Source organism: Periplaneta americana, chromosome 4 (genome assembly GCF_040183065.1).
Source record: "Periplaneta americana isolate PAMFEO1 chromosome 4, P.americana_PAMFEO1_priV1, whole genome shotgun sequence".
NCBI classification, from domain to species: domain Eukaryota; kingdom Metazoa; phylum Arthropoda; class Insecta; order Blattodea; family Blattidae; genus Periplaneta; species Periplaneta americana.
The window spans coordinates 8484466-8496181 of record NC_091120.1 but is presented as its reverse complement, the minus strand read 5'-3'; positions in this window follow the sequence as shown (position 1 = coordinate 8496181).

Sequence of the window (11716 nt, the reverse complement as noted above, 5' to 3'; positions counted from 1 at the left end):
TGTTACTATTGCTCCAATAGCTCCTGTTAATGGTTATGGACTTTGATCAACCAAATGGAATGAGTGGTTTGCGTGTCTTGTTATTTATTTACTTCTCTAGAATATAGTGTTCTTAATACTGCAAATACATCTTATGACATCAACATTCATTCACGGCATTACCCTTCTGCGTCTCACTCCCCAGAGACTTTCTCGTGGTTGGAGTACAGTAGACGATTATCAGCTCATATAAACGGTGTGTCTTATTTTAAGATACCGGCGATAGTTATTTGAGCTTAGTTTTGGATAACTAATTTAGAATGGCCCTGTAGCTATTATTTAATTTGAGAAAGTAGATTGACGGTGTTAGCGCATATAAACTGGGTGTGCGGTTGTGAAACACCGGAGGTATTTTACAACGTGTAGATGACTCATTCGTTTAGCTGTGTTCATTGAAGAATATGAAGCACCTACGATCCGAGTCACGGTATCTCGGTGGCAGCCGATAATGGACTTGTCAGACCACAGTTACCTGCTGCTGTGCGGATGTATTAGCATTATCAGCAGTGATAATGTCACTCTTGTCGAGCTGGGGTGTGGGTACGGATCGACAATGAAGCATCGCTCACCTGTTAGGGAAGAGTGATGGATCACTTGTTACAACTCAGCCTGCCTCTTTCGTTTTTAGGAAGTGCACATGTTTTGTTGGGTATAGGAAACGGATATGGGTTGTTTAGTTGCTGTTTATTACAGATAGTTTTACTGACCTGTAGCTTCCAATTACACTGAAAGACAAGAATTTTGCTTCGACTTAAGGGGAGAGGATGGTATTTTTTGGTGAAAAATGAGTAAATTAAAAAAAAAAATTTCTTTAAAATTCTCTGTGATATGTCTAGAATGCATAGCATAATATTTTGTGCGAGATCGTGCGTATTTACTTGGTTTCCGCACAAAACCAACCCGCGGAAAGTATAAAATTCCACATTCAGTATTCCCAACCTAACACACATAACAATTTCCCTCTTCTTACCGCTTAAGTGACATATTTTATTTTACTGCTTTAGGCTTTTAACATATTATTTTTAGAGACGTTCAATATAGTAATAATTATAAATTGGAAACTTACCACTGCAATTTCACCTACATTGCACTGTTAATTATTGTTTTTAAATATTTGCAAACATTAAGTAAACTCTACAACTCCACTAAAGTTACTGCACTCGTGATGCAAGTAACATTAAGGAAGCCGTGAAAAAATGAACAAGATTCCAGACTCATCATAGACTGGGGGGAAAAAAGACAGACGTATATCACGGCCTGCTGGAGTATAGTAAACACAGAAAACATTTTAAAGCAACAATGTTGAAGATAGACATTTTTGTTTTGAAAATTTGCCGTCATTGAACAGAAACCAAGATGGAGATTTAATTGCAACTAATTAGAAAATCCTCTTTCAGGTATGTAATAAACGATCTTCGCACAAAATAATGTACGATACACGAGCGGTATGTTTTCTTTCAATTCTTGGAAATTAAAAAAGCTCAACTACGTTTCGCTTTTTCAAACTTTTCCTCGAACATGAAAACTTCAACATGCCGCTCTTGTAACGCATATTACTATTGTGGGTATTTGTGCCCTTATCAGATGTTGAGACGCCATTTTTGAACTTCCTGCGTTATGGATTTTTAAATCATTCGACCCCTTTTATTGTTGTTTCCGGCAAATTTAATTAAAAAAAAAAAATTTTTTTCTTTAAAATACTCTTTGATATGTGTGGAATGCATTGCATAACATTTCGTGGGTGTTTGTGCCCTTATCGGATGTTGAGACGCCATTTTTGAACTTCCTGCGTTATGGATTTTTAAATCACTCGACCCCTTTTATTGTTGTTTCCGGTAAATTGAATTTTCAAAAAAAAAAAAATCTTTAAAATACTCTTTGATATGTGTGGAATGCATTGCATAACATTTCGTGGGTGTTTGTGCCCTTATCGGATGTTGAGACGCCATTTTTAAACTTCCTGCGCTGTGGATTTTTAAATCCCTCGCCCCCTTTTATCGGTTTACGGTAACTTCATTTTTTGCTACATTGCCAGACAAAAATGGATATAATTTCTGAACTATTAAAGATACATGCATGAAATTTAGAACACATATTCTTTAGATTATTAGGAAACGTTTCTATGTAACAGAAGTTTGTTAATTCATTTCATTTTAAAACTACGTCCGTTTGTTTGCAAGAAAGTAATTCAGAAAAGTGTTATTAAATTTTAATTGTTTACTTTACAAACGTAGGGACTAATATCAAAATTCAGTTACAGGCAGTTTGTAGAGCATGCTTTTGCAAGTACATTGCAAAAAACTGTTTGAATCTACCTTTAAAAATGGTTTAGATATATCGGTTTTAGTAAAATTCCGCATTGGGTATATTTTTTTTTCAAATCTGGGGCCCCAAATAATTTTTTCAATATATTTATTTTTGGTTGAGTTGCTAAAGGTATGAGCTCTCTACATACAAAAAATTAATATTTTACACCAAATAGGAAAAAAAAAAAAAAGACCGTCCTCTCCCCCTAAAACAATGTGTCCCTTGTGGTTTGGTGTGCGTGAATCCGAAAATGCATCTCTTTTCTTCATATCACGTAAGGTTTTTAACATAATGTTTGGAGTTAGTACCTATTGGAAACTAGCTTTTCATATATGGATCATAATACACGTACTAAGAGGAAGGCAGAAAATAGGAAAGATTGGAAAAAGATGAGTTTGCAGTGAAAGACCTGCCCTTGGCCAGAACACTATAATAATAATAATAATAATAATAATAATAATAATAATAATAATAATAATAATAATAATAATGATTTATTTAACCTAGCAGAGTTAAGGCCTTCTCTAACACTCAACCAGGAGTAAAACTGCGTTACAAAAAACACTACAAATTTACAAAGTACACTACAATTTTACACACAAAACTGAATAAGATAATAATAATAATAAAATGTAAATAACAAGTAAGTAGAAATCAGACATAATACTATATCATACAGTAAGAAAGAAAAAAGCATAATAAAATGTGAACAGCAGGTCTCATTTAATGAGACATAGAAAGTATAAAAAATAAGACAATTAATAATAATAATAATAATAATAATAATAGTAATAATAATGATTTATTTAACCTAGCAGAGTTAAGGCCATACAGCCTTCTCTAACACTCAATCAGGAGTAAATCTGCGTTACAAAAAACACTACAAATTTACAAAGTACACTACAATTTTACACACAAAACTGAATAAAATAATAATAATAAAATGTAAACAAGAAGTAAGTAGAAATCAGACATAATATATCATACAGAAAGAAAGAAAAAAGCATAATAAAATGTGAACAGCAGGTCAAAATAAATGAGACATACAAAGTATAAAAAATAAGGCAATTATTGATAATAATAATAATAATAATAATAATAATAATGATAATAATGATAAAAATAAGAATAGTAATAATAATAATAATAATAATAATAATAATAATAATAATAATACTAATAGTAATAATAAAATAGTGCAGTACAAAGCATACAATGAATACAATATTTTTAAGTACAACAGTAAGGAAAATTATGATTATATATAACTCAACTTATCACATTATAGATATACCATTATCGGAAAATATGAAAACAAAAATATAAAATAAGTTAAATATCACTAGAACATTAAAAAAATGTGAATACATGGAAACATGTAATACAACTCTTTTCATAATAATAAGTTAGTTTGGCAACTCGTCATAAGATAATTTTCTAAATTGGATTTGAAAGATTTCAATGTTCGGCAGCCCTTGACTTCAGGCGGCAGAGAGTTCCAGTGGCGAGAGGTAGCAACTATGTCAATGTCATGAATATTATTAGGATTTCGATAAGCGACCACGATATATGCAACGACTATTTCGTTTATATGACGTCATTCCATTTTCGACCAATGAAGTGTAATGAAATTTTGAATTCCAACCAATCACAGTCACACTTTGCGATAATTTTTGCAGCTAGATTTATCGCTATCAATTTATCGCATGGCCGTTCTTTTGTTTACTCGTTGTCGCCAACTGTTTCCTCGTAAACTGATGATCATGAATACATTAAGATGCAACTCCACGGTTAAACTTTTCTTTCAACTTTAAAGTAATGAATGCAAGATTGATATTTAATATTAATTAATATATTTACGCAGTGAAGACGACGTTCAAAACGGCGCACCATGTAGACACAAAATCTTCATGCATCTTAATTGAACGTACCTTTTAAACTTGATTGTTTCAATATTCTTCCCATATTGCACGCATACGCGATTGAAATATTGAACTGTGTAGATGCAGCTTTAGTTCCGTTACACACTATAGCGAGAATGCGTTTGTCGAGCTATAAAAAATGCTTTCCTGTAGCACGTAGTAACGGTCGAAATAAGGCACAGCTGACATTGGTCCTGCTCCCACAGGTAACTTAACTTATAATTGTAGCCTATAAAATTTGTATTTTGTGAATGAAATGAAAAAATTAATAGAAAGTCAGATGGTCAAATTTATGTAACACCATCGCATATCAAAGCCAAAGGCCTTGCATAGTAATAAACTGCCTTCCGTATGGCGTAATAAAATTCGTGTTTTAATTAGGCCTAAGCTTATCTATACAGAGACGGCTTCACTGTGTAGCAACATGTCTCGCTGTGAATACATAAGCATTGGTATATAGCTGTCCCCACTGCTACTGTTAAATTAAATTATGATTTCAGCAGATAATGAAAATGTATTTGTTATAATAATAAGAGAAAAGTGCAGTACATGTAATTAACATTGTTAAACCTGTATTTCGCTTTTCGCAATTGGCATTACTGAATAATAACGTCGAATTTCTTTATTGCAGTAATCGATATTCACCTACGAGTAATTCAACGTCACAATGTCTGAATAGATTAATAAAATAAATAAAATTTAGCTTCCCTTATGAAAAGGTTGCCAGATTTGACAAAGCGTATTGCATATAATTTGGAAACACACCTAAAAGGTAAAATGATATACATTTGAAACGGTTAGGGGATCGAATATACAAAATGTCAGAAAAATTTACAACTAAGTAGCGTTTGTGCTCATTTACAGTTAAGAAAGGGGGGAAAAATATCATCAGATATACCGCGAGCAAAATAATAGTACGGATTAATTGGGATTGATATCTAAACCAATCAACAGCCATCTTGAAATTTCCATTATTACTCCCATACAAATGATTTCTCAATATCTGAACCGATCCTTTGAGGGCACTAATGGCTATTTCCTTCACAATGCTGTGTGTTAGGCCCAGGTTTTTACATTTGTTGGCAAAGAAGGAGGGTATGATACCTCGTGCTCCCACCATCAGACCTATTACATCAATGTGGGACAGGCTATATTTATCTTTATAGAACGGGATTGTTGGTTCATAGATCCGTTTCTTTTCACTGTCCACCTCATACGGTTGATCTGCATGTGTCTCAAATCTGATGATGGGATCGAGAATGTATGCCGAATTGTTCTTAATGGCAATGATATCAATTCGCCGAACACTTCCTTGTGTGGCTAGTCCCTGCACCTCTTGATGGACTGTAAACCCTACTTCCTTCAGTGCCTCGGCCAGCATAGAACGGACAGCATGGTGACGGATGTTGCGAAGGGCCTCACTATAGGGGCAGAAGCCAAGGATATGGGGAAGAGTTTCAATCTCGCTGAGACAGCGCCTACAGCGGATACTATCCCGACTTCTACCCGGTACAGCTCGGACCGGAGCAACATAGCCTACCATTTTAAGGGCGTCTATCCATTCCGAGAGGGTTAGACCTTTGTGATTTCATATTCAGCTGTTTGCTGGGGGGGACTCTTTGTTAAGAATCACTCCTTTACCCTTTTGTTGGAATGTACACCAATTTTCAAATTCTTTTTCTCTTAAAGCGTCGTTAATATACAATTACTAGTGGCTTGTGCAGCAAATGCTGCTGCAAACTAAGTTCGTTAGACGTTCAAATAAAATTTTTTCAGATTTATTTTCAATGAAGAATACTTGTCTTTTTGATAGTTATTTGCTTCCATAATAATGAAACATACTCCCTCTGAATGGATTTTTTTAGGCCAAATACTTTCTCTTCAACCTATCCAACTTCAGTTTTTGAGTTTCAACGCGAAAACGCAAGTATCAATGCCAGGACGATAACAGTATCTAGTTCAGGTCATTGTGGATTGTAGGCAAAAGTTAAAAAATGCCAGGTTTGCTAAGCTTTCGAACAATAGCATTTTCGTATAGCTGCTGCATGTAGAACTTGAAATGTAGAGCGTAAAATCATTTTATCCTACTAAGAGATCTTGCTGAAATGATCTGGAGACTATAAAATTTTCTAGGCCTCTTATTTTATTAGTAAGTAATACCTTTTGATCTTTCCTTAGGAACTGTAATTTTTGCGCTCTCTCGAGCCAATACTGAAGACAATGACACATATCAATATCTACACTACACCGCCATTAAGTATATGAAGAAGACCCAACCCCACTGGGTTAATAAGTATAAAAATATTTGAGTTTTAATAACAATAGTATTATCTTACCTAAGTTTTCTATATATAGCAGTCACTCAGTAAATTATAGAAATGAAGATCTAAATTAAGATATTCTCTACATTTACTTATATAACCTCAAAACGTTTCACTTTCATGTCATCAATATAGCATCAATATCATGTACAATTAATGAAAAATATACGCATCATGATATTAACTATAATAATATTTAATTTATAATGGTAATAATGTCATCAAACCACCTCAAGTTTCGTAGATTTGAATATCCAATACACGGCTGTAGGTCTACTCAGAAAATTATACACTGCAGAATCAGTTTTTAATAACAAATTGAATTGAGCTCTAAATATGTCGGCAATCCTGCAGGTCATGGCCTTCGTGTAATAGCCTATTGTTTATTGTAGTGTGTGTTTTGTTCTGAAATTCAATCAAGTCGGCCGTGATTGAATAAAATTAGTTCTCAAAACTGACAACAGATGGATTTTGGAAAATAGGAAAATTATGTAGGAAAATTGACATTTCACTGAAAACTACTACTTTTCCGAAAAACTTTGGGTTCCAAGCTTCGAAATAAGGGGCCATTTATTAAAATCCGTTCAGCCGTTTTCCCGTAATTTCCATTACCAGTTCAAATTATATATATAGATTAACAGTTTGTAATCGAATTTTAAGGATATATTATTTACATTTTTATTTTATTTACGAAATAGTCCTAATAAATTTCACTCGAGGTCTGAGATTTCCTAGATAAAAACACATAATTTTAACTTTTTTGGAAGCCACTGTTCGTGTCCCTCCTGGATCACGGTTCTCTTTCTCTGTGAACATGGTGGTCCTTACTGTTTCCGCCGTTGTGCTGACCCATGTTACAGGACTCTCATCGCTTATTCGACTGGTGTAAGTTAGAAATGATCCGAAAGTTAAGCCCCAGTAGAGTTATGAAAATAGCTCCGTAGATTGAATATTTCGGTCATCACTACAGTTATAACTGAGCTCGTCCTGTCTTGTTATTCTCCGAGAGGAAGCGAGGAGAACCATGAGAACCTTGTCAGGATATCCGGTCTTAGATTTCATCCGCTCATCTCCTCAAGAGAGACGTAAGGTTAGTTGTTCTCTCATTTGAGGGCACTATTACTTCCGCATGTGAGTTACAGTTTAAAAGCATAGTTCCGTCCGTGATATTGGATTACACAAAAGCATATCTGTGTCATTAATAGTACATTATGCAACGAGCCTATAATGAAGGTAATTAAGAAGCGAGTATGGATATTTATGAAACGAGCGCAAGCGAGTTTCATACTTTTCATACGAGCTTCTTAATTACCATTCTAGGCGAGTTTCATACGACTTTTTATGCTCGACCATATTTCTAACTTGATATTATTAATTTTCTTTGTATCTGACCTTGACCAATGTCCCGTATGTTGTGAGATGTTGGCAGACGCGAAAGTATTGACTTTTTCCGAGGAACAGATGTTCACATTGACCTTGCTAGGCCATAAGAACCTACAGAGATAACATTGAAATTAAATTAGGCAATGAAAAACCAGATGACAAATTGAATTTATTTGAATATTATTTAAAATTAACGCTAATTATTATAGTAACAGAACATAACCTTCTGCGACAGTATTGGATTTCCAGCCTCCGTGACTTTTCGCTAATTGTCTTTCGATTGCATATCCGATAATAATCGATACTTGCGGTTTTATAACGGTAGAAAGCTGACCTGTCATTGGCTGAACAGTTGTAATCTTAGTCGTCATTGGCTGATAGACCTGACCTTTAATGAGTAGGTGTACTTTAATGACATGCATTAAAGATCTGCTACCAGGTGTATAATTACTACATTTCGGCATGGTCGAGCATAAAATATTGGATGCATGCAGCAGCCGTTCATATCGGGACTTTGGTGATTGTTTAGTGTAGAATTAACTTTCATATACCCGTTTATACAGGGACATCATTTTATTTTTACTTCAATTTTTATTGTACCTGAGTTTTTAAATGTACTTCACTCCCACCCCCTCTACTAGTAAACTTCCAACCGTTCTCCACACAGAATCAAGCGTATACAGTCAAAGTCGCCTTACAGCCATAGTAAACACGAACATTACAGAGTTAGTGAGTATAGTATGTTCCAGAAATATGTTCGCGTTTTCCAATGGCGAAAGAGTTTTCAATATTGAATCATATTTTCACACACTGTCATCCGTTTGCCTACGTCGCATCCCGGTTTCCCCCACCCGCTTCGCCCCTCTGGCTGGGTTGTCTTAGCTCTTTTCTGAAAACATTAATTTCTGTTAGAAATTAGACGTCTACGTAATATTAGACAACTGTTTAAAATAAATTAAATAAAGGGGCCTCGTTAATTAACTGTCACGTGATTTCCCTCCTTTCTATGACCCTGCGACAAAACCACTTTGACGGACAGTAGATAGCTTCTATTTTATTTTTTATTTTGGTAGGTTATTTTACGACGCTTTATCAACATCTTAGGTTATTTAGAGTCTGAATGAGATGAAGGTGATAATGCCGGTGAAATGAGTCCGGGGTCCAACACCGATAGTTATCCAGCATTTGCTTATATTGGGTTGAGAGAAAACCCTGGAAAGAGCCTCAATCAGGTAACTTGCCCCTACCGGGAATCGAACCCGGGGCACCTGGTTTCGCGACTAGACGCGCTAACCTTTACTCCACAGGTGTGGACGACAGTAGGAGCATGTCTGAGTAATTTTATCTTATCGGATCGGGCAGAAGTGAAGATTGAATTTACAGTGCGTAAGGTACTCTTTTATAGAGTAGGTACAGAATTATTTCAACGTGGGTTACTAGTATGAAGGACGAAAGTGGTAATTAGAATTAAGTACAATAGTCTATAGTGCGATAATATGCAAAAAAGAACTGAAGCCTGTATCGAAATGAACGGCCACCATTTTCAAAATTGTGTTTAAATGTCCATATTATGATTATTTACCAATTTAATTTCGTTCTCTATATTGTATGCTAATGTGCTGTAGATAGTGTAATGTACACTGCATACTGAATACGTCCGAATGGATAGCTCAGTTCGTGAGTAAAAACAATTGTTAATGCAGTACTGTATTTTGATTAAAGAAAAACCTCATAAAAATTACCAAACTCAAAATCGCGATATTTCCTACTTTACGTAAATGGATGAATAACTTTTCTTCCCTCCTATACCTAGTCAAGTGATTTGTTTGTATTTTACGCCAGTAGTCTATCACCGGACTCCAGTCGTGGAAGGGAGTAGCAAACGGTGTTCTCAACCGTTAACCCAAAGGTATAGCCAGGTTAATATTAGAAATGTTAGTAAAAATAAAATGATGTCCCTGTATAAAAAGCGGCTGTTAAGTGACGAAGTTTTTTTTCATTTCCTAGAACTATAACGAAGAGATTTCGCCAGAGATAATGCTTGTAATTAAAGCAAACTAGAGTTTTTTCTTTAAAAATTTAGTACAGAACAATATCTGTAATCTAAAATTACTTCGACAAAAAATTGTCGACTTTATAAAGACGTCACATCGGTTTTTGTTTTTCTTTTATTTTAAGATCATGCCACGAAGTAAGTCTGGAGTTAAGAGTACCCCAATTGATCTGGATGCCTTGAAGAAAGCTGTTGAAGCAGTTATGGATTCTTCAGGAAATAAAATCTCATTCAGAGAAGCAGACTTATTTCGTGGTATGATCTTAAAATAAAAGAAAACCAAAAACCGATAACATTATGTAGGTACCTTGGAACATGTTTCTTGGTACAAAATGTTTTGTATTTCAAAGTAAAAGAAGGCGCACGTTTAAACAAACATGGCTGTCTAAACTATAGATGAAAATCGTGTAAATTAACATATTTTTTTTATTTTTGTAAATTAAAATTTTTAAATGAAAAAATATTTGAAATAATTATTGAAGATTTCTTTACAACTTGCTAAAGGTATTTTCCTGTTTTACAGTTCTATTTAGGACGAAAAAATAAAATTAAGGAATATGTTAAGTGTTCCATAGTACAACAGGTTCGTCTACCTTGGAACATTGGAACACACCGAATATAGGTGGAAATATAGCAATCATTTAAAAATTATTTACCATCATTTGCAGGCTTCTGAAGATCTCATGTATTAAAATTTATATTCCATAAGTTTACATTTTCCAGAGGTTTATTTTTAGAAATGAATTGTCATATCTAAATAGCTACCAATATTGATTTAAAATCAAATGTAGGAAACAGAAAACGGATGTAAGTAAATTATCATTTTTACATAGAACTATAAATGATTGGAATGACCTACCTGCAGCGGTCTTTGAGGGCTGTCCTTCCTTGAGGAGATTCAAGAATAACTTAAAAAGTTTTGAATAAAGTGCAAATTAAAATTAAGGTGACATTTAACATTTAATTTTTTTAAGGTGACATGTATTTATTTAGCCTGAAGAGTTACTTCCTTGGTTTGAATTGTAAATTATTTAAAATTAGCGTGTAAGAGGGTCTTAGACTAGAAATGTTTACCTTAAATGTAGTTCTGTTTATAAGTATGCATAAGGGTGTAATTATTTGACTTATTTGAACTGTTGTATCAGTGAAGCGAGGTGAGTCAGTGAAGTTATGGTTTTACAGTGCAGTGAATAGTTCCGATCAGTGATAATTTATAGCGTCAATGAAATGTGTTCTATAGTGTCAGTGAAATATGTCCTAAAGTGTCAGTGAAATGCGTCATAGTGCCACTACAGTGAGTGAGATGAGAGTAAAGTGAAAGACTATTGAAACTTATGTAGGGCCTATACATATGTAGGTTGTATTGTAAAATTAGGTATTTTATTTATGTTTTATTATTAATTGTAATTATTGTGTTAAATTGTATTGTGTATATAATTGTATTGTGTATTATATAATTGTATTGTGTATGTAAATTTTATTGTGTATTGTTTATCATTTTATTGTATACTAGCCGTACCCGTGCGCTCCGCTGCACCCGTTAGAAATAAATATAAAGTAATTACATCATTAAAATAGGACATTTGATCCAGGGAACATTCGTGTTTGATAGAAGGATAAATCGTTTATTATGTTACTTAATTTAAATTGAATTAAAAAAATTAAAATGCGATCATTTTGATTCAGAGACC